Below are 26,207 nucleotides of genomic sequence, written 5' to 3' on the forward strand. Positions count from 1 at the left end.
TGCAACTACACTTGGAGGAGAGCTTCATTGTAACCCAGGCTTCTATTCTGATTGAGATTCTAATAAAGGCCCAGTCTGTTGAGCCTGGACTAATTGCATTTGAACAGAGAGGGAAGTGAGTGCAGCTTGTAATCTTTGCACCTCTGCTTCCCAGGGGGATCCAGTTTGGGTTGATCATTCTCAGAGTATCTGATTCCCTCGTGTTTAGGATCGATCACATCCCTAACCAAATTCCATAAGGAAAAAGTATCTACTGGTACTTCAGAGGGTCCACGAGCATCATAATATCCCTGTAAACGCTCTCTCACCTTTTCCCAAGTTTCTAAGTTTAAAGTCCCTTCTTCGGGGAACCAGGGACATATTTGTACTACAAATTCTAAAAATCGAAGCAACTGTGCTTCACTGGTTTTAACTCCTCTAGCTTTTAGCATGCTCCTTAACATGTGAGTAAACAGCCTTTTACTGTTACCCTGTCCCATTTTATTTTACTCCCGACTATGGTATCTCACCGCTTTCACTAACCTTATTCGACGCGTCTCGTTTGCAAGCGGAGTCCTTCACTGATTCCCCAGTAGTCAGGTCCCTGTTCGGGCGCCACTTGTCGGAGCCTGCCGACGAGACGAACGGTTCCTGAAGTGGGGAGTGAGGATTGAGAGAAAAAATTGGACAAGAGACAAAGATGGGATCGGGAGGGCGAGCAGTTCTGACTGGACTGCTGCGCCTGCTTGATTTTTCAGCATTCTTTTATACAGACAGAAACAAGAAGGTTACATAAAGCGGCTGAGGCAGCAAGTACAGATTAGTTATGTTTCTCCAAAGTTTGGCCCTGACTGTCTTTAGACCTTTTGAGATTGTCCCATTCCCAGAACAGCAGGTGTCTGTTTCTGTTTGTTCTTTATGCTTATCGGAGTTCCCCTCAGCCATCCTCCCAACCTCTGCTTGTAGTTACATTTTCTTAACCCTTGATGCTCCAGCTCCCCACACCACCACAAGGGGAAGAGCAGGCACGCAGGCACACAACCCTCACAACGAGGGTGCCTGGGGCTGCCACTCTCCGCCCGCGGGCGGGACCCTGGGCGGGGCTCGGAGCCCACCGGCACTCCGGAGACCCTGGCGGCCCGCCCCGGGGGCTTTGAGGGTGACTGCCAAAGCCCGGGCACTGCCTCCTTAGCGGAGCCCAGCCCCGGGCTCCACCACACACCGGTGGAGAAGCTGCCACCGCAACACAGCCTCAGTGCGTCCGTCCCAGTCCGTGTCCCAGCCTGTGCGTCCCCCCCACCCTCAACCTCCACCCCCTGTCCGTCTGGCTCTGCGACATGCCTGTTGGGCTGTGGCTCTCGCTCAGGAGCTCTCTCCCCGCGTGCCAGCCCCCTCTTTCTCTGTCTCTGTCCATGTCTCTCTGTACGTCTAGATACATACATGCACATATACGTGTATATTTCCATCTCGCTCCCTCCTCCTCCTCCTCCTCCTCCCCCCCCCCCCCCGTTCTGTCTGTCGGTCCCTGTCCTGCGGGGACTCTAGTCCCTCTGCCCGCACAAGAACGCAGGATATGGCGAGGCCAAGAAGGAACACCAACGGAGCCATGGATAGGGGTCTCATAGCACCATTTCTCACGGGCGGCTGGCTCGGAGACACAGCAAGCCGGAGCCGCACGATCCCCAACCTGCCGGCCGCTTCTCTGCCAACCAACCGACCCACCAACCGACCGACACGCCAAGCCGGCCAACTGCAATCCGCGCCCCTCTGCAATTTGCAGTCCACCATCCGCGCTTCCTAGCTTGGCCACCGCAGCTGTACCGGTGGCCTATGGCCAACTGGCAACAGCTGACGGCCAAGCGGTCACAGCTGATGACCGTGCACCACCCGAGGCAGCACCCCTCCACGCGAGGCCCAGAGCCTGGAAACGGCTCTCTGGGACTCTGTCGCCACAGTCCCCGCCTGTCTCTCTCCGCCTCTCTCTTGCTCCGTCTCTGGCCTTCTCTCATCCTCTCTCTCACCTCCCTGGGTCAGGAGAGGTGACGTGTAGCCAGTGAAGGGACCGGAGATCGGGCGGGACGCTGGTCGCTGAGGAGGGGCGAGGGCCCGGACGGAAGGCTGTGTGACGAAGGGTGACGGCAGACTGGAGCCGCTGCACCCTGGTGGCACGGGTGGCTCCCCGTGGCTTTGGGCCAGTCGGTGGGGCCGGCCAGTGCCAGGGCCAGGGCCGCGCGTGCCTAGGGCCGGAGGGGCCTGAGAGGACCCTGCGACCCCCTCGCTTGCCACGAGCGGGGGACCGCAGAGCAGCCAGGCGGGTCTGGGGTGGTGGGGCTGGGGGTGGGGGTGAGCGGGGTTGGGGGGGGCGGGGTGTAAGCCGTACGGGGCCCGGGGAGTCCCAGGATGCCAGGGCGCCGAGACTTCTGTCACCGTCAGGGAAGTGACAGAGGCCCGTGGAGCCACGGGTGGCGCGGAGGGGCCTCGCTGCGGGCCAAGAGTAGCCCGCCGCCCACGCCGGCGGCGTCCGGGGGAGGCGGGGAGCAGGCGGGAGGCGCGGCGCCGGCGGAGCCGGCCCGCGAGGAGATGCTCGCCACCCGAGCGGCCCAGCAGCACGGCGCACGCTCACGAGGCAGGCCGGGAGCAGGCTCTTGGGGCGCCGGCAGCCGGGTCCCAGCGTCTACGGCCATACCACCCTGAACGCGCCCGATCTCGTCTGATCTCGGAAGCTAAGCAGGGTCGGGCCTGGTTAGTACTTGGATGGGAGACCGCCTGGGAATACCGGGTGCTGTAGGCTTTTGCTCGCCTCTCCTTTTGCGCCGCCGCCCCGGCGTGGCTCCCTCCGAACCCCTGGCGCCCCTTGCCCCTCTTCTGCCGCCCAGCCAGCCGAAGGTACCCCTGGCCAGCGGCGGGTCAGCCGCCCGGCACTACAAGCTCGCAGCCCGGGCCGCACGCCAGGCCCGTCGGCCCCGGCTCCCCCCCACACCCTCTTCTCAGTCCTCTTCGCTCCCGCAGGCCGACAGCCCGCAGCCCTTCGCCGAGCCGCGGTCGCCGCCGTCGCCGCCGCTGCCATCGCCGCGCTCCCTCCCGCTCCCCGCCCCCGCCGCCCCCAAAGCCCAAGCCCAGGGCTGCCTGCCGGCGCAGGCCTCCACCAGGCTTTCTCCATCCCAGGACGTGCCGGTCCTTTGCACCTCGGCCCGAGCCCAGGGGACGACCATCCCTGTGCCTGCACCTGGGCCCCGAGACACAGGATAGGCGTGTCCTCCGGCAAACGGGATGCCCACCCGCCCCGCCCCACCGGGGGCCTCTGTCTCTGCTGGCAGGCACCTCGCCCCACACCCCCGCGCGCGCGCGCGCGCGCGCGCCCCCTCCCGTCTCCCACAAGAGCCAGGAGCCCTCGGTTCCCGCCGGCCGCAGTGGCCCCGACACACAGGGGAAAAAGAGCCGGGACAAACCAGGGGACGGAGAGAGCAGCACCCCAACACCCCGCACGCCCTCGGGCTCCAGGAGAGACCACCATGTCGGAGCCTGCCGACGAGACGAACGGTTCCTGAAGTGGGGAGTGAGGATTGAGAAGAAAATAGACAAGAGACAAAGATGGGATCGGGAGGGCGAGCAGTTCTGACTAGACTGCTGCGCCTGCTTGATTTTTCAGCATTCTTTTATACAGACAGAAACAGGAAGGTTACATAAAGCGGCTGAGGCAGCAAGTACAGATTAGTTATGTTTTTCCAAAGTTTGGCCCTGACTGTCTTTAGACCTTTTGAGATTGTCCCATTCCCAGAACAGCAGGTGTCTGTTTCTGTTTGTTCTTTATGCTTATCGGAGTTCCCCTCAGCCATCCTCCCAACCTCTGCTTGTAGTTACATTTTCTTAACGCTTGATGCTCCAGCTCCCCGCAATTCCCCCTTTTTTATTTTTTGAGATCGTGCCTGGCTTAGGTGGTCAGTACAGACATTCTCACTTACCCGTCATTGGATATCCTTCATCAAAGCGATCGACTCCTGTCTTAGGTTGTAAGACATCCACTGATCATTACCCGTCATTGGCTACCGATCTCCTTCGGGGTTAGACAGGGGCAGTGGCTTTTGGTTTATTAGCCATGTGGAGCCTTATTTTGTGAATTTCTCCATAAATATCTGTGACTATCCCCATCACAGCTTCTGTGATGCAGGGGAGGAAACATAGTATCAGGAGGATCACAACAGGCGGAATTACAAGGGGAGGGGGGCATAATTTGAAGCATTGAAGAGTATGATGGCAATACATTGTGAAAACTAGAGACAAGTTTGTTGAGAGTATCAGCTATATCGGTGTTTAAAGGAGAGGTCTCTTGCAGTGTCAAGACCTCTTTATGAAACTGGATAAGATCAAGAGTAACATTTTTTTCTTACACGGTCTGTGAGACTCGTACCTCATAGCAGAAAAATGTTTATTCCAATCACCCTTTGTCTGTTAACAGCCGAAGCATAAAGTCCCATGATGTCTTACCTTCTCAGGGTCAAGTCACCCATATTGTAACAGTTCTGTTGAGATAAGTGGAGAGAACTGATCTTCATTGCCCTCATGACTTCTCTCACAATCAGGTGAGAGAGGAAAGCCAGAGACAGCAATGGCTTTTGCCAGGCAGGGGGAAGGGGAGGAAAGGCTCCTTTTTGGATCTTCTAAGGCAGCTCATTGGGGGTCCCCACTCGGTTCCGCCCGGCTTAGGTTGTATCTCCCGTGAGATATCTTACCCGTCTTTGGCTGCAAACCATCTTTGGGGGACCAGACAGAGAGACATAAGGTGTAAACACAAGAATGGAACAGTAGGGGGCGTGGATGGGTATCTACAGATGTCTTCTCTTCTGTGGGCTGTCGCTCATGGTATGGTTTAACACCGACCAGGAATTCACAAAGGTTTTTCTTCCGGACCTGGAGAAATACAAGCAAAGCCTCTTCCCCGTGTTATCTCGCGGGGAGAAGTAGGATCAGCTTCCCCACGTAATATTTTAAACAAAGGTTGTAATTCACCGGTTGTCAACCGCAACTGAGGTCTAATCCAGTTAATGCCTCCCAGTAGCTTTTGGAAATCATTTAACGTTTTTAAACAATCTCGCCGGATTTGTATTTTTTTGAGGCACAATGGCCTGAGGCATTAAACAATATCCCAGATAAGAGTAAGGAGGCACTTGCTGAATTTTTTCTGGGGCTATAACTAGCCCATAATTGTGGAGCTTTTCTTGTAAATGAGCAAAAGCAGCAAGCAACTTTGGTTCACAAGAGTGGGCAAGAAGTATGTCATCCGTGTAGTGGATGATGTAAATATCTGGAAATGTCCTTCGGGTAGGTTTTATTGCAGCTGATACAAGTTTTTGACATAATGTAGGGCTACTAGCCATTCCCTGAGGTAGCACTAGCCAATGATAGCTCTTAAAAGGTTCTTGTAAATTAACGGAAGGAACACTGAAAGCAAATCCAGGGCAGTCATCAGGATTTAAAGGTATAGTATAAAAACAATCTTTGAAGTCCAAAACAATTTTACATGTGTGTTTTGGTGTGGCTGCAGGACAGGGCAAGCCTGTCTGTAAGGCTCCCCTTCATTTCATGGTTTTATTAACTTTTTCTAAATCTTGTCATAATCTCTATCTACCAGATTTTTTTTTTTTTTTTTTTTTTAATAACAAAAATGGGAGAATTCCCGGGAGAATTGGAGGGGGCAATGTGTCCCTTTTTAAGTTGCTCCTGTACTAGCAGCTTGGCGGCTTGAATCTTTTTCGGTTGAAAGGGGCCTCGGGCAGTGGATCTAGCCCTGCAACTACACTTGGAGGAGAGCTTCATTGTAACCCAGGCTTCTATTCTGATTGAGATTCTAATAAAGGCCCAGTCTGTTGAGCCTGGACTAATTGCATTTGAACAGAGAGGGAAGTGAGTGCAGCTTGTAATCTTTGCACCTCTGCTTCCCAGGGGGATCCAGTTTGGGTTGATCATTCTCAGAGTATCTGATTCCCTCGTGTTTAGGATCGATCACATCCCTAACCAAATTCCATAAGGAAAAAGTATCTACTGGTACTTCAGAGGGTCCACGAGCATCATAATATCCCTGTAAACGCTCTCTCACCTTTTCCCAAGTTTCTAAGTTTAAAGTGCCTTCTTCGGGGAACCAGGGACATATTTGTACTACAAATTCTAAAAATCGAAGCAACTGTGCTTCACTGGTTTTAACTCCTCTAGCTTTTAGCATGCTCCTTAACATGTGAGTAAACAGCCTTTTACTGTTACCCTGTCCCATTTTATTTTACTCCCGACTATGGTATCTCACCGCTTTCACTAACCTTATTCGACGCGTCTCGTTTGCAAGCGGAGTCCTTCACTGATTCCCCAGTAGTCAGGTCCCTGTTCGGGCGCCACTTGTCGGAGCCTGCCGACGAGACGAACGGTTCCTGAAGTGGGGAGTGAGGATTGAGAGAAAAAATTGGACAAGAGACAAAGATGGGATCGGGAGGGCGAGCAGTTCTGACTGGACTGCTGCGCCTGCTTGATTTTTCAGCATTCTTTTATACAGACAGAAACAAGAAGGTTACATAAAGCGGCTGAGGCAGCAAGTACAGATTAGTTATGTTTCTCCAAAGTTTGGCCCTGACTGTCTTTAGACCTTTTGAGATTGTCCCATTCCCAGAACAGCAGGTGTCTGTTTCTGTTTGTTCTTTATGCTTATCGGAGTTCCCCTCAGCCATCCTCCCAACCTCTGCTTGTAGTTACATTTTCTTAACCCTTGATGCTCCAGCTCCCCACACCACCACAAGGGGAAGAGCAGGCACGCAGGCACACAACCCTCACAACGAGGGTGCCTGGGGCTGCCACTCTCCGCCCGCGGGCGGGACCCTGGGCGGGGCTCGGAGCCCACCGGCACTCCGGAGACCCTGGCGGCCCGCCCCGGGGGCTTTGAGGGTGACTGCCAAAGCCCGGGCACTGCCTCCTTAGCGGAGCCCAGCCCCGGGCTCCACCACACACCGGTGGAGAAGCTGCCACCGCAACACAGCCTCAGTGCGTCCGTCCCAGTCCGTGTCCCAGCCTGTGCGTCCCCCCCACCCTCAACCTCCACCCCCTGTCCGTCTGGCTCTGCGACATGCCTGTTGGGCTGTGGCTCTCGCTCAGGAGCTCTCTCCCCGCGTGCCAGCCCCCTCTTTCTCTGTCTCTGTCCATGTCTCTCTGTACGTCTAGATACATACATGCACATATACGTGTATATTTCCATCTCGCTCCCTCCTCCTCCTCCTCCTCCTCCCCCCCCCCGTTCTGTCTGTCGGTCCCTGTCCTGCGGGGACTCTAGTCCCTCTGCCCGCACAAGAACGCAGGATATGGCGAGGCCAAGAAGGAACACCAACGGAGCCATGGATAGGGGTCTCATAGCACCATTTCTCACGGGCGGCTGGCTCGGAGACACAGCAAGCCGGAGCCGCACGATCCCCAACCTGCCGGCCGCTTCTCTGCCAACCAACCGACCCACCAACCGACCGACACGCCAAGCCGGCCAACTGCAATCCGCGCCCCTCTGCAATTTGCAGTCCACCATCCGCGCTTCCTAGCTTGGCCACCGCAGCTGTACCGGTGGCCTATGGCCAACTGGCAACAGCTGACGGCCAAGCGGTCACAGCTGATGACCGTGCACCACCCGAGGCAGCACCCCTCCACGCGAGGCCCAGAGCCTGGAAACGGCTCTCTGGGACTCTGTCGCCACAGTCCCCGCCTGTCTCTCTCCGCCTCTCTCTTGCTCCGTCTCTGGCCTTCTCTCATCCTCTCTCTCACCTCCCTGGGTCAGGAGAGGTGACGTGTAGCCAGTGAAGGGACCGGAGATCGGGCGGGACGCTGGTCGCTGAGGAGGGGCGAGGGCCCGGACGGAAGGCTGTGTGACGAAGGGTGACGGCAGACTGGAGCCGCTGCACCCTGGTGGCACGGGTGGCTCCCCGTGGCTTTGGGCCAGTCGGTGGGGCCGGCCAGTGCCAGGGCCAGGGCCGCGCGTGCCTAGGGCCGGAGGGGCCTGAGAGGACCCTGCGACCCCCTCGCTTGCCACGAGCGGGGGACCGCAGAGCAGCCAGGCGGGTCTGGGGTGGTGGGGCTGGGGGTGGGGGTGAGCGGGGTTGGGGGGGGCGGGGTGTAAGCCGTACGGGGCCCGGGGAGTCCCAGGATGCCAGGGCGCCGAGACTTCTGTCACCGTCAGGGAAGTGACAGAGGCCCGTGGAGCCACGGGTGGCGCGGAGGGGCCTCGCTGCGGGCCAAGAGTAGCCCGCCGCCCACGCCGGCGGCGTCCGGGGGAGGCGGGGAGCAGGCGGGAGGCGCGGCGCCGGCGGAGCCGGCCCGCGAGGAGATGCTCGCCACCCGAGCGGCCCAGCAGCACGGCGCACGCTCACGAGGCAGGCCGGGAGCAGGCTCTTGGGGCGCCGGCAGCCGGGTCCCAGCGTCTACGGCCATACCACCCTGAACGCGCCCGATCTCGTCTGATCTCGGAAGCTAAGCAGGGTCGGGCCTGGTTAGTACTTGGATGGGAGACCGCCTGGGAATACCGGGTGCTGTAGGCTTTTGCTCGCCTCTCCTTTTGCGCCGCCGCCCCGGCGTGGCTCCCTCCGAACCCCTGGCGCCCCTTGCCCCTCTTCTGCCGCCCAGCCAGCCGAAGGTACCCCTGGCCAGCGGCGGGTCAGCCGCCCGGCACTACAAGCTCGCAGCCCGGGCCGCACGCCAGGCCCGTCGGCCCCGGCTCCCCCCCACACCCTCTTCTCAGTCCTCTTCGCTCCCGCAGGCCGACAGCCCGCAGCCCTTCGCCGAGCCGCGGTCGCCGCCGTCGCCGCCGCTGCCATCGCCGCGCTCCCTCCCGCTCCCCGCCCCCGCCGCCCCCAAAGCCCAAGCCCAGGGCTGCCTGCCGGCGCAGGCCTCCACCAGGCTTTCTCCATCCCAGGACGTGCCGGTCCTTTGCACCTCGGCCCGAGCCCAGGGGACGACCATCCCTGTGCCTGCACCTGGGCCCCGAGACACAGGATAGGCGTGTCCTCCGGCAAACGGGATGCCCACCCGCCCCGCCCCACCGGGGGCCTCTGTCTCTGCTGGCAGGCACCTCGCCCCACACCCCCGCGCGCGCGCGCGCGCGCGCGCGCCCCCTCCCGTCTCCCACAAGAGCCAGGAGCCCTCGGTTCCCGCCGGCCGCAGTGGCCCCGACACACAGGGGAAAAAGAGCCGGGACAAACCAGGGGACGGAGAGAGCAGCACCCCAACACCCCGCACGCCCTCGGGCTCCAGGAGAGACCACCATGTCGGAGCCTGCCGACGAGACGAACGGTTCCTGAAGTGGGGAGTGAGGATTGAGAAGAAAATAGACAAGAGACAAAGATGGGATCGGGAGGGCGAGCAGTTCTGACTAGACTGCTGCGCCTGCTTGATTTTTCAGCATTCTTTTATACAGACAGAAACAGGAAGGTTACATAAAGCGGCTGAGGCAGCAAGTACAGATTAGTTATGTTTTTCCAAAGTTTGGCCCTGACTGTCTTTAGACCTTTTGAGATTGTCCCATTCCCAGAACAGCAGGTGTCTGTTTCTGTTTGTTCTTTATGCTTATCGGAGTTCCCCTCAGCCATCCTCCCAACCTCTGCTTGTAGTTACATTTTCTTAACGCTTGATGCTCCAGCTCCCCGCAATTCCCCCTTTTTTATTTTTTGAGATCGTGCCTGGCTTAGGTGGTCAGTACAGACATTCTCACTTACCCGTCATTGGATATCCTTCATCAAAGCGATCGACTCCTGTCTTAGGTTGTAAGACATCCACTGATCATTACCCGTCATTGGCTACCGATCTCCTTCGGGGTTAGACAGGGGCAGTGGCTTTTGGTTTATTAGCCATGTGGAGCCTTATTTTGTGAATTTCTCCATAAATATCTGTGACTATCCCCATCACAGCTTCTGTGATGCAGGGGAGGAAACATAGTATCAGGAGGATCACAACAGGCGGAATTACAAGGGGAGGGGGGCATAATTTGAAGCATTGAAGAGTATGATGGCAATACATTGTGAAAACTAGAGACAAGTTTGTTGAGAGTATCAGCTATATCGGTGTTTAAAGGAGAGGTCTCTTGCAGTGTCAAGACCTCTTTATGAAACTGGATAAGATCAAGAGTAACATTTTTTTCTTACACGGTCTGTGAGACTCGTACCTCATAGCAGAAAAATGTTTATTCCAATCACCCTTTGTCTGTTAACAGCCGAAGCATAAAGTCCCATGATGTCTTACCTTCTCAGGGTCAAGTCACCCATATTGTAACAGTTCTGTTGAGATAAGTGGAGAGAACTGATCTTCATTGCCCTCATGACTTCTCTCACAATCAGGTGAGAGAGGAAAGCCAGAGACAGCAATGGCTTTTGCCAGGCAGGGGGAAGGGGAGGAAAGGCTCCTTTTTGGATCTTCTAAGGCAGCTCATTGGGGGTCCCCACTCGGTTCCGCCCGGCTTAGGTTGTATCTCCCGTGAGATATCTTACCCGTCTTTGGCTGCAAACCATCTTTGGGGGACCAGACAGAGAGACATAAGGTGTAAACACAAGAATGGAACAGTAGGGGGCGTGGATGGGTATCTACAGATGTCTTCTCTTCTGTGGGCTGTCGCTCATGGTATGGTTTAACACCGACCAGGAATTCACAAAGGTTTTTCTTCCGGACCTGGAGAAATACAAGCAAAGCCTCTTCCCCGTGTTATCTCGCGGGGAGAAGTAGGATCAGCTTCCCCACGTAATATTTTAAACAAAGGTTGTAATTCACCGGTTGTCAACCGCAACTGAGGTCTAATCCAGTTAATGCCTCCCAGTAGCTTTTGGAAATCATTTAACGTTTTTAAACAATCTCGCCGGATTTGTATTTTTTTGAGGCACAATGGCCTGAGGCATTAAACAATATCCCAGATAAGAGTAAGGAGGCACTTGCTGAATTTTTTCTGGGGCTATAACTAGCCCATAATTGTGGAGCTTTTCTTGTAAATGAGCAAAAGCAGCAAGCAACTTTGGTTCACAAGAGTGGGCAAGAAGTATGTCATCCGTGTAGTGGATGATGTAAATATCTGGAAATGTCCTTCGGGTAGGTTTTATTGCAGCTGATACAAGTTTTTGACATAATGTAGGGCTACTAGCCATTCCCTGAGGTAGCACTAGCCAATGATAGCTCTTAAAAGGTTCTTGTAAATTAACGGAAGGAACACTGAAAGCAAATCCAGGGCAGTCATCAGGATTTAAAGGTATAGTATAAAAACAATCTTTGAAGTCCAAAACAATTTTACATGTGTGTTTTGGTGTGGCTGCAGGACAGGGCAAGCCTGTCTGTAAGGCTCCCCTTCATTTCATGGTTTTATTAACTTTTTCTAAATCTTGTCATAATCTCTATCTACCAGATTTTTTTTTTTTTTTTTTTTTTAATAACAAAAATGGGAGAATTCCCGGGAGAATTGGAGGGGGCAATGTGTCCCTTTTTAAGTTGCTCCTGTACTAGCAGCTTGGCGGCTTGAATCTTTTTCGGTTGAAAGGGGCCTCGGGCAGTGGATCTAGCCCTGCAACTACACTTGGAGGAGAGCTTCATTGTAACCCAGGCTTCTATTCTGATTGAGATTCTAATAAAGGCCCAGTCTGTTGAGCCTGGACTAATTGCATTTGAACAGAGAGGGAAGTGAGTGCAGCTTGTAATCTTTGCACCTCTGCTTCCCAGGGGGATCCAGTTTGGGTTGATCATTCTCAGAGTATCTGATTCCCTCGTGTTTAGGATCGATCACATCCCTAACCAAATTCCATAAGGAAAAAGTATCTACTGGTACTTCAGAGGGTCCACGAGCATCATAATATCCCTGTAAACGCTCTCTCACCTTTTCCCAAGTTTCTAAGTTTAAAGTGCCTTCTTCGGGGAACCAGGGACATATTTGTACTACAAATTCTAAAAATCGAAGCAACTGTGCTTCACTGGTTTTAACTCCTCTAGCTTTTAGCATGCTCCTTAACATGTGAGTAAACAGCCTTTTACTGTTACCCTGTCCCATTTTATTTTACTCCCGACTATGGTATCTCACCGCTTTCACTAACCTTATTCGACGCGTCTCGTTTGCAAGCGGAGTCCTTCACTGATTCCCCAGTAGTCAGGTCCCTGTTCGGGCGCCACTTGTCGGAGCCTGCCGACGAGACGAACGGTTCCTGAAGTGGGGAGTGAGGATTGAGAGAAAAAATTGGACAAGAGACAAAGATGGGATCGGGAGGGCGAGCAGTTCTGACTGGACTGCTGCGCCTGCTTGATTTTTCAGCATTCTTTTATACAGACAGAAACAAGAAGGTTACATAAAGCGGCTGAGGCAGCAAGTACAGATTAGTTATGTTTCTCCAAAGTTTGGCCCTGACTGTCTTTAGACCTTTTGAGATTGTCCCATTCCCAGAACAGCAGGTGTCTGTTTCTGTTTGTTCTTTATGCTTATCGGAGTTCCCCTCAGCCATCCTCCCAACCTCTGCTTGTAGTTACATTTTCTTAACCCTTGATGCTCCAGCTCCCCACACCACCACAAGGGGAAGAGCAGGCACGCAGGCACACAACCCTCACAACGAGGGTGCCTGGGGCTGCCACTCTCCGCCCGCGGGCGGGACCCTGGGCGGGGCTCGGAGCCCACCGGCACTCCGGAGACCCTGGCGGCCCGCCCCGGGGGCTTTGAGGGTGACTGCCAAAGCCCGGGCACTGCCTCCTTAGCGGAGCCCAGCCCCGGGCTCCACCACACACCGGTGGAGAAGCTGCCACCGCAACACAGCCTCAGTGCGTCCGTCCCAGTCCGTGTCCCAGCCTGTGCGTCCCCCCCACCCTCAACCTCCACCCCCTGTCCGTCTGGCTCTGCGACATGCCTGTTGGGCTGTGGCTCTCGCTCAGGAGCTCTCTCCCCGCGTGCCAGCCCCCTCTTTCTCTGTCTCTGTCCATGTCTCTCTGTACGTCTAGATACATACATGCACATATACGTGTATATTTCCATCTCGCTCCCTCCTCCTCCTCCTCCTCCTCCCCCCCCCCGTTCTGTCTGTCGGTCCCTGTCCTGCGGGGACTCTAGTCCCTCTGCCCGCACAAGAACGCAGGATATGGCGAGGCCAAGAAGGAACACCAACGGAGCCATGGATAGGGGTCTCATAGCACCATTTCTCACGGGCGGCTGGCTCGGAGACACAGCAAGCCGGAGCCGCACGATCCCCAACCTGCCGGCCGCTTCTCTGCCAACCAACCGACCCACCAACCGACCGACACGCCAAGCCGGCCAACTGCAATCCGCGCCCCTCTGCAATTTGCAGTCCACCATCCGCGCTTCCTAGCTTGGCCACCGCAGCTGTACCGGTGGCCTATGGCCAACTGGCAACAGCTGACGGCCAAGCGGTCACAGCTGATGACCGTGCACCACCCGAGGCAGCACCCCTCCACGCGAGGCCCAGAGCCTGGAAACGGCTCTCTGGGACTCTGTCGCCACAGTCCCCGCCTGTCTCTCTCCGCCTCTCTCTTGCTCCGTCTCTGGCCTTCTCTCATCCTCTCTCTCACCTCCCTGGGTCAGGAGAGGTGACGTGTAGCCAGTGAAGGGACCGGAGATCGGGCGGGACGCTGGTCGCTGAGGAGGGGCGAGGGCCCGGACGGAAGGCTGTGTGACGAAGGGTGACGGCAGACTGGAGCCGCTGCACCCTGGTGGCACGGGTGGCTCCCCGTGGCTTTGGGCCAGTCGGTGGGGCCGGCCAGTGCCAGGGCCAGGGCCGCGCGTGCCTAGGGCCGGAGGGGCCTGAGAGGACCCTGCGACCCCCTCGCTTGCCACGAGCGGGGGACCGCAGAGCAGCCAGGCGGGTCTGGGGTGGTGGGGCTGGGGGTGGGGGTGAGCGGGGTTGGGGGGGGCGGGGTGTAAGCCGTACGGGGCCCGGGGAGTCCCAGGATGCCAGGGCGCCGAGACTTCTGTCACCGTCAGGGAAGTGACAGAGGCCCGTGGAGCCACGGGTGGCGCGGAGGGGCCTCGCTGCGGGCCAAGAGTAGCCCGCCGCCCACGCCGGCGGCGTCCGGGGGAGGCGGGGAGCAGGCGGGAGGCGCGGCGCCGGCGGAGCCGGCCCGCGAGGAGATGCTCGCCACCCGAGCGGCCCAGCAGCACGGCGCACGCTCACGAGGCAGGCCGGGAGCAGGCTCTTGGGGCGCCGGCAGCCGGGTCCCAGCGTCTACGGCCATACCACCCTGAACGCGCCCGATCTCGTCTGATCTCGGAAGCTAAGCAGGGTCGGGCCTGGTTAGTACTTGGATGGGAGACCGCCTGGGAATACCGGGTGCTGTAGGCTTTTGCTCGCCTCTCCTTTTGCGCCGCCGCCCCGGCGTGGCTCCCTCCGAACCCCTGGCGCCCCTTGCCCCTCTTCTGCCGCCCAGCCAGCCGAAGGTACCCCTGGCCAGCGGCGGGTCAGCCGCCCGGCACTACAAGCTCGCAGCCCGGGCCGCACGCCAGGCCCGTCGGCCCCGGCTCCCCCCCACACCCTCTTCTCAGTCCTCTTCGCTCCCGCAGGCCGACAGCCCGCAGCCCTTCGCCGAGCCGCGGTCGCCGCCGTCGCCGCCGCTGCCATCGCCGCGCTCCCTCCCGCTCCCCGCCCCCGCCGCCCCCAAAGCCCAAGCCCAGGGCTGCCTGCCGGCGCAGGCCTCCACCAGGCTTTCTCCATCCCAGGACGTGCCGGTCCTTTGCACCTCGGCCCGAGCCCAGGGGACGACCATCCCTGTGCCTGCACCTGGGCCCCGAGACACAGGATAGGCGTGTCCTCCGGCAAACGGGATGCCCACCCGCCCCGCCCCACCGGGGGCCTCTGTCTCTGCTGGCAGGCACCTCGCCCCACACCCCCGCGCGCGCGCGCGCGCGCGCGCCCCCTCCCGTCTCCCACAAGAGCCAGGAGCCCTCGGTTCCCGCCGGCCGCAGTGGCCCCGACACACAGGGGAAAAAGAGCCGGGACAAACCAGGGGACGGAGAGAGCAGCACCCCAACACCCCGCACGCCCTCGGGCTCCAGGAGAGACCACCATGTCGGAGCCTGCCGACGAGACGAACGGTTCCTGAAGTGGGGAGTGAGGATTGAGAAGAAAATAGACAAGAGACAAAGATGGGATCGGGAGGGCGAGCAGTTCTGACTAGACTGCTGCGCCTGCTTGATTTTTCAGCATTCTTTTATACAGACAGAAACAGGAAGGTTACATAAAGCGGCTGAGGCAGCAAGTACAGATTAGTTATGTTTTTCCAAAGTTTGGCCCTGACTGTCTTTAGACCTTTTGAGATTGTCCCATTCCCAGAACAGCAGGTGTCTGTTTCTGTTTGTTCTTTATGCTTATCGGAGTTCCCCTCAGCCATCCTCCCAACCTCTGCTTGTAGTTACATTTTCTTAACGCTTGATGCTCCAGCTCCCCGCAATTCCCCCTTTTTTATTTTTTGAGATCGTGCCTGGCTTAGGTGGTCAGTACAGACATTCTCACTTACCCGTCATTGGATATCCTTCATCAAAGCGATCGACTCCTGTCTTAGGTTGTAAGACATCCACTGATCATTACCCGTCATTGGCTACCGATCTCCTTCGGGGTTAGACAGGGGCAGTGGCTTTTGGTTTATTAGCCATGTGGAGCCTTATTTTGTGAATTTCTCCATAAATATCTGTGACTATCCCCATCACAGCTTCTGTGATGCAGGGGAGGAAACATAGTATCAGGAGGATCACAACAGGCGGAATTACAAGGGGAGGGGGGCATAATTTGAAGCATTGAAGAGTATGATGGCAATACATTGTGAAAACTAGAGACAAGTTTGTTGAGAGTATCAGCTATATCGGTGTTTAAAGGAGAGGTCTCTTGCAGTGTCAAGACCTCTTTATGAAACTGGATAAGATCAAGAGTAACATTTTTTTCTTACACGGTCTGTGAGACTCGTACCTCATAGCAGAAAAATGTTTATTCCAATCACCCTTTGTCTGTTAACAGCCGAAGCATAAAGTCCCATGATGTCTTACCTTCTCAGGGTCAAGTCACCCATATTGTAACAGTTCTGTTGAGATAAGTGGAGAGAACTGATCTTCATTGCCCTCATGACTTCTCTCACAATCAGGTGAGAGAGGAAAGCCAGAGACAGCAATGGCTTTTGCCAGGCAGGGGGAAGGGGAGGAAAGGCTCCTTTTTGGATCTTCTAAGGCAGCTCATTGGGGGTCCCCACTCGGTTCCGCCCGGCTTAGGTTGTATCTCCCGTGAGATATCTTACCCGTCTTTGGCTGCAAACCATCTTTGGGGGACCAGACAGAGAGACATAAGGTGTAAACACAAGAATGGAACAGTAGGGGGCGTGGATGGGTATCTACAGATGTCTTCTCTTCTGTGGGCTGTCGCTCATGGTATGGTTTAACACCGACCAGGAATTCACAAAGGTTTTTCTTCCGGACCTGGAGAAATACAAGCAAAGCCTCTTCCCCGTGTTATCTCGCGGGGAGAAGTAGGATCAGCTTCCCCACGTAATATTTTAAACAAAGGTTGTAATTCACCGGTTGTCAACCGCAACTGAGGTCTAATCCAGTTAATGCCTCCCAGTAGCTTTTGGAAATCATTTAACGTTTTTAAACAATCTCGCCGGATTTGTATTTTTTTGAGGCACAATGGCCTGAGGCATTAAACAATATCCCAGATAAGAGTAAGGAGGCACTTGCTGAATTTTTTCTGGGGCTATAACTAGCCCATAATTGTGGAGCTTTTCTTGTAAATGAGCAAAAGCAGCAAGCAACTTTGGTTCACAAGAGTGGGCAAGAAGTATGTCATCCGTGTAGTGGATGATGTAAATATCTGGAAATGTCCTTCGGGTAGGTTTTATTGCAGCTGATACAAGTTTTTGACATAATGTAGGGCTACTAGCCATTCCCTGAGGTAGCACTAGCCAATGATAGCTCTTAAAAGGTTCTTGTAAATTAACGGAAGGAACACTGAAAGCAAATCCAGGGCAGTCATCAGGATTTAAAGGTATAGTATAAAAACAATCTTTGAAGTCCAAAACAATTTTACATGTGTGTTTTGGTGTGGCTGCAGGACAGGGCAAGCCTGTCTGTAAGGCTCCCCTTCATTTCATGGTTTTATTAACTTTTTCTAAATCTTGTCATAATCTCTATCTACCAGATTTTTTTTTTTTTTTTTTTTTTTTTTTTTTTAATAACAAAAATGGGAGAATTCCCGGGAGAATTGGAGGGGGCAATGTGTCCCTTTTTAAGTTGCCCCTGTACTAGCAGCTTGGCGGCTTGAATCTTTTTCGGTTGATAGGGGCCTCGGGCAGTGGATCTAGCCCTGCAACTACACTTGGAGGAGAGCTTCATTGTAACCCAGGCTTCTATTCTGATTGAGATTCTAATAAAGGCCCAGTCTGTTGAGCCTGGACTAATTGCATTTGAACAGAGAGGGAAGTGAGTGCAGCTTGTAATCTTTGCACCTCTGCTTCCCAGGGGGATCCAGTTTGGGTTGATCATTCTCAGAGTATCTGATTCCCTCGTGTTTAGGATCGATCACATCCCTAACCAAATTCCATAAGGAAAAAGTATCTACTGGTACTTCAGAGGGTCCACGAGCATCATAATATCCCTGTAAACGCTCTCTCACCTTTTCCCAAGTTTCTAAGTTTAAAGTCCCTTCTTCGGGGAACCAGGGACATATTTGTACTACAAATTCTAAAAATCGAAGCAACTGTGCTTCACTGGTTTTAACTCCTCTAGCTTTTAGCATGCTCCTTAACATGTGAGTAAACAGCCTTTTACTGTTACCCTGTCCCATTTTATTTTACTCCCGACTATGGTATCTCACCGCTTTCACTAACCTTATTCGACGCGTCTCGTTTGCAAGCGGAGTCCTTCACTGATTCCCCAGTAGTCAGGTCCCTGTTCGGGCGCCACTTGTCGGAGCCTGCCGACGAGACGAACGGTTCCTGAAGTGGGGAGTGAGGATTGAGAGAAAAAATTGGACAAGAGACAAAGATGGGATCGGGAGGGCGAGCAGTTCTGACTGGACTGCTGCGCCTGCTTGATTTTTCAGCATTCTTTTATACAGACAGAAACAAGAAGGTTACATAAAGCGGCTGAGGCAGCAAGTACAGATTAGTTATGTTTCTCCAAAGTTTGGCCCTGACTGTCTTTAGACCTTTTGAGATTGTCCCATTCCCAGAACAGCAGGTGTCTGTTTCTGTTTGTTCTTTATGCTTATCGGAGTTCCCCTCAGCCATCCTCCCAACCTCTGCTTGTAGTTACATTTTCTTAACCCTTGATGCTCCAGCTCCCCACACCACCACAAGGGGAAGAGCAGGCACGCAGGCACACAACCCTCACAACGAGGGTGCCTGGGGCTGCCACTCTCCGCCCGCGGGCGGGACCCTGGGCGGGGCTCGGAGCCCACCGGCACTCCGGAGACCCTGGCGGCCCGCCCCGGGGGCTTTGAGGGTGACTGCCAAAGCCCGGGCACTGCCTCCTTAGCGGAGCCCAGCCCCGGGCTCCACCACACACCGGTGGAGAAGCTGCCACCGCAACACAGCCTCAGTGCGTCCGTCCCAGTCCGTGTCCCAGCCTGTGCGTCCCCCCCACCCTCAACCTCCACCCCCTGTCCGTCTGGCTCTGCGACATGCCTGTTGGGCTGTGGCTCTCGCTCAGGAGCTCTCTCCCCGCGTGCCAGCCCCCTCTTTCTCTGTCTCTGTCCATGTCTCTCTGTACGTCTAGATACATACATGCACATATACGTGTATATTTCCATCTCGCTCCCTCCTCCTCCTCCTCCTCCTCCCCCCCCCCGTTCTGTCTGTCGGTCCCTGTCCTGCGGGGACTCTAGTCCCTCTGCCCGCACAAGAACGCAGGATATGGCGAGGCCAAGAAGGAACACCAACGGAGCCATGGATAGGGGTCTCATAGCACCATTTCTCACGGGCGGCTGGCTCGGAGACACAGCAAGCCGGAGCCGCACGATCCCCAACCTGCCGGCCGCTTCTCTGCCAACCAACCGACCCACCAACCGACCGACACGCCAAGCCGGCCAACTGCAATCCGCGCCCCTCTGCAATTTGCAGTCCACCATCCGCGCTTCCTAGCTTGGCCACCGCAGCTGTACCGGTGGCCTATGGCCAACTGGCAACAGCTGACGGCCAAGCGGTCACAGCTGATGACCGTGCACCACCCGAGGCAGCACCCCTCCACGCGAGGCCCAGAGCCTGGAAACGGCTCTCTGGGACTCTGTCGCCACAGTCCCCGCCTGTCTCTCTCCGCCTCTCTCTTGCTCCGTCTCTGGCCTTCTCTCATCCTCTCTCTCACCTCCCTGGGTCAGGAGAGGTGACGTGTAGCCAGTGAAGGGACCGGAGATCGGGCGGGACGCTGGTCGCTGAGGAGGGGCGAGGGCCCGGACGGAAGGCTGTGTGACGAAGGGTGACGGCAGACTGGAGCCGCTGCACCCTGGTGGCACGGGTGGCTCCCCGTGGCTTTGGGCCAGTCGGTGGGGCCGGCCAGTGCCAGGGCCAGGGCCGCGCGTGCCTAGGGCCGGAGGGGCCTGAGAGGACCCTGCGACCCCCTCGCTTGCCACGAGCGGGGGACCGCAGAGCAGCCAGGCGGGTCTGGGGTGGTGGGGCTGGGGGTGGGGGTGAGCGGGGTTGGGGGGGGCGGGGTGTAAGCCGTACGGGGCCCGGGGAGTCCCAGGATGCCAGGGCGCCGAGACTTCTGTCACCGTCAGGGAAGTGACAGAGGCCCGTGGAGCCACGGGTGGCGCGGAGGGGCCTCGCTGCGGGCCAAGAGTAGCCCGCCGCCCACGCCGGCGGCGTCCGGGGGAGGCGGGGAGCAGGCGGGAGGCGCGGCGCCGGCGGAGCCGGCCCGCGAGGAGATGCTCGCCACCCGAGCGGCCCAGCAGCACGGCGCACGCTCACGAGGCAGGCCGGGAGCAGGCTCTTGGGGCGCCGGCAGCCGGGTCCCAGCGTCTACGGCCATACCACCCTGAACGCGCCCGATCTCGTCTGATCTCGGAAGCTAAGCAGGGTCGGGCCTGGTTAGTACTTGGATGGGAGACCGCCTGGGAATACCGGGTGCTGTAGGCTTTTGCTCGCCTCTCCTTTTGCGCCGCCGCCCCGGCGTGGCTCCCTCCGAACCCCTGGCGCCCCTTGCCCCTCTTCTGCCGCCCAGCCAGCCGAAGGTACCCCTGGCCAGCGGCGGGTCAGCCGCCCGGCACTACAAGCTCGCAGCCCGGGCCGCACGCCAGGCCCGTCGGCCCCGGCTCCCCCCCACACCCTCTTCTCAGTCCTCTTCGCTCCCGCAGGCCGACAGCCCGCAGCCCTTCGCCGAGCCGCGGTCGCCGCCGTCGCCGCCGCTGCCATCGCCGCGCTCCCTCCCGCTCCCCGCCCCCGCCGCCCCCAAAGCCCAAGCCCAGGGCTGCCTGCCGGCGCAGGCCTCCACCAGGCTTTCTCCATCCCAGGACGTGCCGGTCCTTTGCACCTCGGCCCGAGCCCAGGGGACGACCATCCCTGTGCCTGCACCTGGGCCCCGAGACACAGGATAGGCGTGTCCTCCGGCAAACGGGATGCCCACCCGCCCCGCCCCACCGGGGGCCTCTGTCTCTGCTGGCAGGCACCTCGCCCCACACCCCCGCGCGCGCGCGCGCGCGCGCGCCCCCTCCCGTCTCCCACAAGAGCCAGGAGCCCTCGGTTCCCGCCGGCCGCAGTGGCCCCGACACACAGGGGAAAAAGAGCCGGGACAAACCAGGGGACGGAGAGAGCAGCACCCCAACACCCCGCACGCCCTCGGGCTCCAGGAGAGACCACCATGTCGGAGCCTGCCGACGAGACGAACGGTTCCTGAAGTGGGGAGTGAGGATTGAGAAGAAAATAGACAAGAGACAAAGATGGGATCGGGAGGGCGAGCAGTTCTGACTAGACTGCTGCGCCTGCTTGATTTTTCAGCATTCTTTTATACAGACAGAAACAGGAAGGTTACATAAAGCGGCTGAGGCAGCAAGTACAGATTAGTTATGTTTTTCCAAAGTTTGGCCCTGACTGTCTTTAGACCTTTTGAGATTGTCCCATTCCCAGAACAGCAGGTGTCTGTTTCTGTTTGTTCTTTATGCTTATCGGAGTTCCCCTCAGCCATCCTCCCAACCTCTGCTTGTAGTTACATTTTCTTAACGCTTGATGCTCCAGCTCCCCGCAATTCCCCCTTTTTTATTTTTTGAGATCGTGCCTGGCTTAGGTGGTCAGTACAGACATTCTCACTTACCCGTCATTGGATATCCTTCATCAAAGCGATCGACTCCTGTCTTAGGTTGTAAGACATCCACTGATCATTACCCGTCATTGGCTACCGATCTCCTTCGGGGTTAGACAGGGGCAGTGGCTTTTGGTTTATTAGCCATGTGGAGCCTTATTTTGTGAATTTCTCCATAAATATCTGTGACTATCCCCATCACAGCTTCTGTGATGCAGGGGAGGAAACATAGTATCAGGAGGATCACAACAGGCGGAATTACAAGGGGAGGGGGGCATAATTTGAAGCATTGAAGAGTATGATGGCAATACATTGTGAAAACTAGAGACAAGTTTGTTGAGAGTATCAGCTATATCGGTGTTTAAAGGAGAGGTCTCTTGCAGTGTCAAGACCTCTTTATGAAACTGGATAAGATCAAGAGTAACATTTTTTTCTTACACGGTCTGTGAGACTCGTACCTCATAGCAGAAAAATGTTTATTCCAATCACCCTTTGTCTGTTAACAGCCGAAGCATAAAGTCCCATGATGTCTTACCTTCTCAGGGTCAAGTCACCCATATTGTAACAGTTCTGTTGAGATAAGTGGAGAGAACTGATCTTCATTGCCCTCATGACTTCTCTCACAATCAGGTGAGAGAGGAAAGCCAGAGACAGCAATGGCTTTTGCCAGGCAGGGGGAAGGGGAGGAAAGGCTCCTTTTTGGATCTTCTAAGGCAGCTCATTGGGGGTCCCCACTCGGTTCCGCCCGGCTTAGGTTGTATCTCCCGTGAGATATCTTACCCGTCTTTGGCTGCAAACCATCTTTGGGGGACCAGACAGAGAGACATAAGGTGTAAACACAAGAATGGAACAGTAGGGGGCGTGGATGGGTATCTACAGATGTCTTCTCTTCTGTGGGCTGTCGCTCATGGTATGGTTTAACACCGACCAGGAATTCACAAAGGTTTTTCTTCCGGACCTGGAGAAATACAAGCAAAGCCTCTTCCCCGTGTTATCTCGCGGGGAGAAGTAGGATCAGCTTCCCCACGTAATATTTTAAACAAAGGTTGTAATTCACCGGTTGTCAACCGCAACTGAGGTCTAATCCAGTTAATGCCTCCCAGTAGCTTTTGGAAATCATTTAACGTTTTTAAACAATCTCGCCGGATTTGTATTTTTTTGAGGCACAATGGCCTGAGGCATTAAACAATATCCCAGATAAGAGTAAGGAGGCACTTGCTGAATTTTTTCTGGGGCTATAACTAGCCCATAATTGTGGAGCTTTTCTTGTAAATGAGCAAAAGCAGCAAGCAACTTTGGTTCACAAGAGTGGGCAAGAAGTATGTCATCCGTGTAGTGGATGATGTAAATATCTGGAAATGTCCTTCGGGTAGGTTTTATTGCAGCTGATACAAGTTTTTGACATAATGTAGGGCTACTAGCCATTCCCTGAGGTAGCACTAGCCAATGATAGCTCTTAAAAGGTTCTTGTAAATTAACGGAAGGAACACTGAAAGCAAATCCAGGGCAGTCATCAGGATTTAAAGGTATAGTATAAAAACAATCTTTGAAGTCCAAAACAATTTTACATGTGTGTTTTGGTGTGGCTGCAGGACAGGGCAAGCCTGTCTGTAAGGCTCCCCTTCATTTCATGGTTTTATTAACTTTTTCTAAATCTTGTCATAATCTCTATCTACCAGATTTTTTTTTTTTTTTTTTTTTTTTTTTTTTTAATAACAAAAATGGGAGAATTCCCGGGAGAATTGGAGGGGGCAATGTGTCCCTTTTTAAGTTGCCCCTGTACTAGCAGCTTGGCGGCTTGAATCTTTTTCGGTTGATAGGGGCCTCGGGCAGTGGATCTAGCCCTGCAACTACACTTGGAGGAGAGCTTCATTGTAACCCAGGCTTCTATTCTGATTGAGATTCTAATAAAGGCCCAGTCTGTTGAGCCTGGACTAATTGCATTTGAACAGAGAGGGAAGTGAGTGCAGCTTGTAATCTTTGCACCTCTGCTTCCCAGGGGGATCCAGTTTGGGTTGATCATTCTCAGAGTATCTGATTCCCTCGTGTTTAGGATCGATCACATCCCTAACCAAATTCCATAAGGAAAAAGTATCTACTGGTACTTCAGAGGGTCCACGAGCATCATAATATCCCTGTAAACGCTCTCTCACCTTTTCCCAAGTTTCTAAGTTTAAAGTCCCTTCTTCGGGGAACCAGGGACATATTTGTACTACAAATTCTAAAAATCGAAGCAACTGTGCTTCACTGGTTTTAACTCCTCTAGCTTTTAGCATGCTCCTTAACATGTGAGTAAACAGCCTTTTACTGTTACCCTGTCCCATTTTATTTTACTCCCGACTATGGTATCTCACCGCTTTCACTAACCTTATTCGACGCGTCTCGTTTGCAAGCGGAGTCCTTCACTGATTCCCCAGTAGTCAGGTCCCTGTTCGGGCGCCACTTGTCGGAGCCTGCCGACGAGACGAACGGTTCCTGAAGTGGGGAGTGAGGATTGAGAGAAAAAATTGGACAAGAGACAAAGATGGGATCGGGAGGGCGAGCAGTTCTGACTGGACTGCTGCGCCTGCTTGATTTTTCAGCATTCTTTTATACAGACAGAAACAAGAAGGTTACATAAAGCGGCTGAGGCAGCAAGTACAGATTAGTTATGTTTCTCCAAAGTTTGGCCCTGACTGTCTTTAGACCTTTTGAGATTGTCCCATTCCCAGAACAGCAGGTGTCTGTTTCTGTTTGTTCTTTATGCTTATCGGAGTTCCCCTCAGCCATCCTCCCAACCTCTGCTTGTAGTTACATTTTCTTAACCCTTGATGCTCCAGCTCCCCACACCACCACAAGGGGAAGAGCAGGCACGCAGGCACACAACCCTCACAACGAGGGTGCCTGGGGCTGCCACTCTCCGCCCGCGGGCGGGACCCTGGGCGGGGCTCGGAGCCCACCGGCACTCCGGAGACCCTGGCGGCCCGCCCCGGGGGCTTTGAGGGTGACTGCCAAAGCCCGGGCACTGCCTCCTTAGCGGAGCCCAGCCCCGGGCTCCACCACACACCGGTGGAGAAGCTGCCACCGCAACACAGCCTCAGTGCGTCCGTCCCAGTCCGTGTCCCAGCCTGTGCGTCCCCCCCACCCTCAACCTCCACCCCCTGTCCGTCTGGCTCTGCGACATGCCTGTTGGGCTGTGGCTCTCGCTCAGGAGCTCTCTCCCCGCGTGCCAGCCCCCTCTTTCTCTGTCTCTGTCCATGTCTCTCTGTACGTCTAGATACATACATGCACATATACGTGTATATTTCCATCTCGCTCCCTCCTCCTCCTCCTCCTCCTCCCCCCCCCCGTTCTGTCTGTCGGTCCCTGTCCTGCGGGGACTCTAGTCCCTCTGCCCGCACAAGAACGCAGGATATGGCGAGGCCAAGAAGGAACACCAACGGAGCCATGGATAGGGGTCTCATAGCACCATTTCTCACGGGCGGCTGGCTCGGAGACACAGCAAGCCGGAGCCGCACGATCCCCAACCTGCCGGCCGCTTCTCTGCCAACCAACCGACCCACCAACCGACCGACACGCCAAGCCGGCCAACTGCAATCCGCGCCCCTCTGCAATTTGCAGTCCACCATCCGCGCTTCCTAGCTTGGCCACCGCAGCTGTACCGGTGGCCTATGGCCAACTGGCAACAGCTGACGGCCAAGCGGTCACAGCTGATGACCGTGCACCACCCGAGGCAGCACCCCTCCACGCGAGGCCCAGAGCCTGGAAACGGCTCTCTGGGACTCTGTCGCCACAGTCCCCGCCTGTCTCTCTCCGCCTCTCTCTTGCTCCGTCTCTGGCCTTCTCTCATCCTCTCTCTCACCTCCCTGGGTCAGGAGAGGTGACGTGTAGCCAGTGAAGGGACCGGAGATCGGGCGGGACGCTGGTCGCTGAGGAGGGGCGAGGGCCCGGACGGAAGGCTGTGTGACGAAGGGTGACGGCAGACTGGAGCCGCTGCACCCTGGTGGCACGGGTGGCTCCCCGTGGCTTTGGGCCAGTCGGTGGGGCCGGCCAGTGCCAGGGCCAGGGCCGCGCGTGCCTAGGGCCGGAGGGGCCTGAGAGGACCCTGCGACCCCCTCGCTTGCCACGAGCGGGGGACCGCAGAGCAGCCAGGCGGGTCTGGGGTGGTGGGGCTGGGGGTGGGGGTGAGCGGGGTTGGGGGGGGCGGGGTGTAAGCCGTACGGGGCCCGGGGAGTCCCAGGATGCCAGGGCGCCGAGACTTCTGTCACCGTCAGGGAAGTGACAGAGGCCCGTGGAGCCACGGGTGGCGCGGAGGGGCCTCGCTGCGGGCCAAGAGTAGCCCGCCGCCCACGCCGGCGGCGTCCGGGGGAGGCGGGGAGCAGGCGGGAGGCGCGGCGCCGGCGGAGCCGGCCCGCGAGGAGATGCTCGCCACCCGAGCGGCCCAGCAGCACGGCGCACGCTCACGAGGCAGGCCGGGAGCAGGCTCTTGGGGCGCCGGCAGCCGGGTCCCAGCGTCTACGGCCATACCACCCTGAACGCGCCCGATCTCGTCTGATCTCGGAAGCTAAGCAGGGTCGGGCCTGGTTAGTACTTGGATGGGAGACCGCCTGGGAATACCGGGTGCTGTAGGCTTTTGCTCGCCTCTCCTTTTGCGCCGCCGCCCCGGCGTGGCTCCCTCCGAACCCCTGGCGCCCCTTGCCCCTCTTCTGCCGCCCAGCCAGCCGAAGGTACCCCTGGCCAGCGGCGGGTCAGCCGCCCGGCACTACAAGCTCGCAGCCCGGGCCGCACGCCAGGCCCGTCGGCCCCGGCTCCCCCCCACACCCTCTTCTCAGTCCTCTTCGCTCCCGCAGGCCGACAGCCCGCAGCCCTTCGCCGAGCCGCGGTCGCCGCCGTCGCCGCCGCTGCCATCGCCGCGCTCCCTCCCGCTCCCCGCCCCCGCCGCCCCCAAAGCCCAAGCCCAGGGCTGCCTGCCGGCGCAGGCCTCCACCAGGCTTTCTCCATCCCA

The 26,207-nt window shown here is 56.6% G+C and overlaps 5 non-coding genes across 5 annotated transcripts; all 5 read left to right on the forward strand.

Annotated features, from left to right (window-relative positions):
• Window positions 1–2,651: 2,651 nt before the first annotated feature.
• LOC148757399 (5S ribosomal RNA) lies at window positions 2,652–2,770 on the forward strand. The gene has a single exon (XR_016022307.1). It is a non-coding gene; the product is annotated as a 5S ribosomal RNA (ribosomal RNA).
• Window positions 2,771–8,412: 5,642 nt separating this feature from the next.
• LOC148757400 (5S ribosomal RNA) lies at window positions 8,413–8,531 on the forward strand. Its single transcript, XR_016022308.1, has one exon. It is a non-coding gene; the product is annotated as a 5S ribosomal RNA (ribosomal RNA).
• Window positions 8,532–14,175: 5,644 nt separating this feature from the next.
• LOC148757401 (5S ribosomal RNA) lies at window positions 14,176–14,294 on the forward strand. Its single transcript, XR_016022309.1, has one exon. It is a non-coding gene; the product is annotated as a 5S ribosomal RNA (ribosomal RNA).
• A 5,651-nt stretch (window positions 14,295–19,945) lies between these two features.
• Window positions 19,946–20,064, forward strand: LOC148757402 (5S ribosomal RNA). The gene has a single exon (XR_016022310.1). It is a non-coding gene; the product is annotated as a 5S ribosomal RNA (ribosomal RNA).
• A 5,651-nt stretch (window positions 20,065–25,715) lies between these two features.
• LOC148757403 (5S ribosomal RNA) lies at window positions 25,716–25,834 on the forward strand. The gene has a single exon (XR_016022311.1). It is a non-coding gene; the product is annotated as a 5S ribosomal RNA (ribosomal RNA).
• Window positions 25,835–26,207: the final 373 nt, after the last annotated feature.

Source organism: Rhinolophus sinicus, chromosome 8 (assembly GCF_057876585.1).
Source record: "Rhinolophus sinicus isolate RSI-liver-muscle chromosome 8, RSI-T2T, whole genome shotgun sequence".
In the NCBI taxonomy this organism is placed as follows: Eukaryota; Metazoa; Chordata; class Mammalia; order Chiroptera; family Rhinolophidae; genus Rhinolophus; species Rhinolophus sinicus.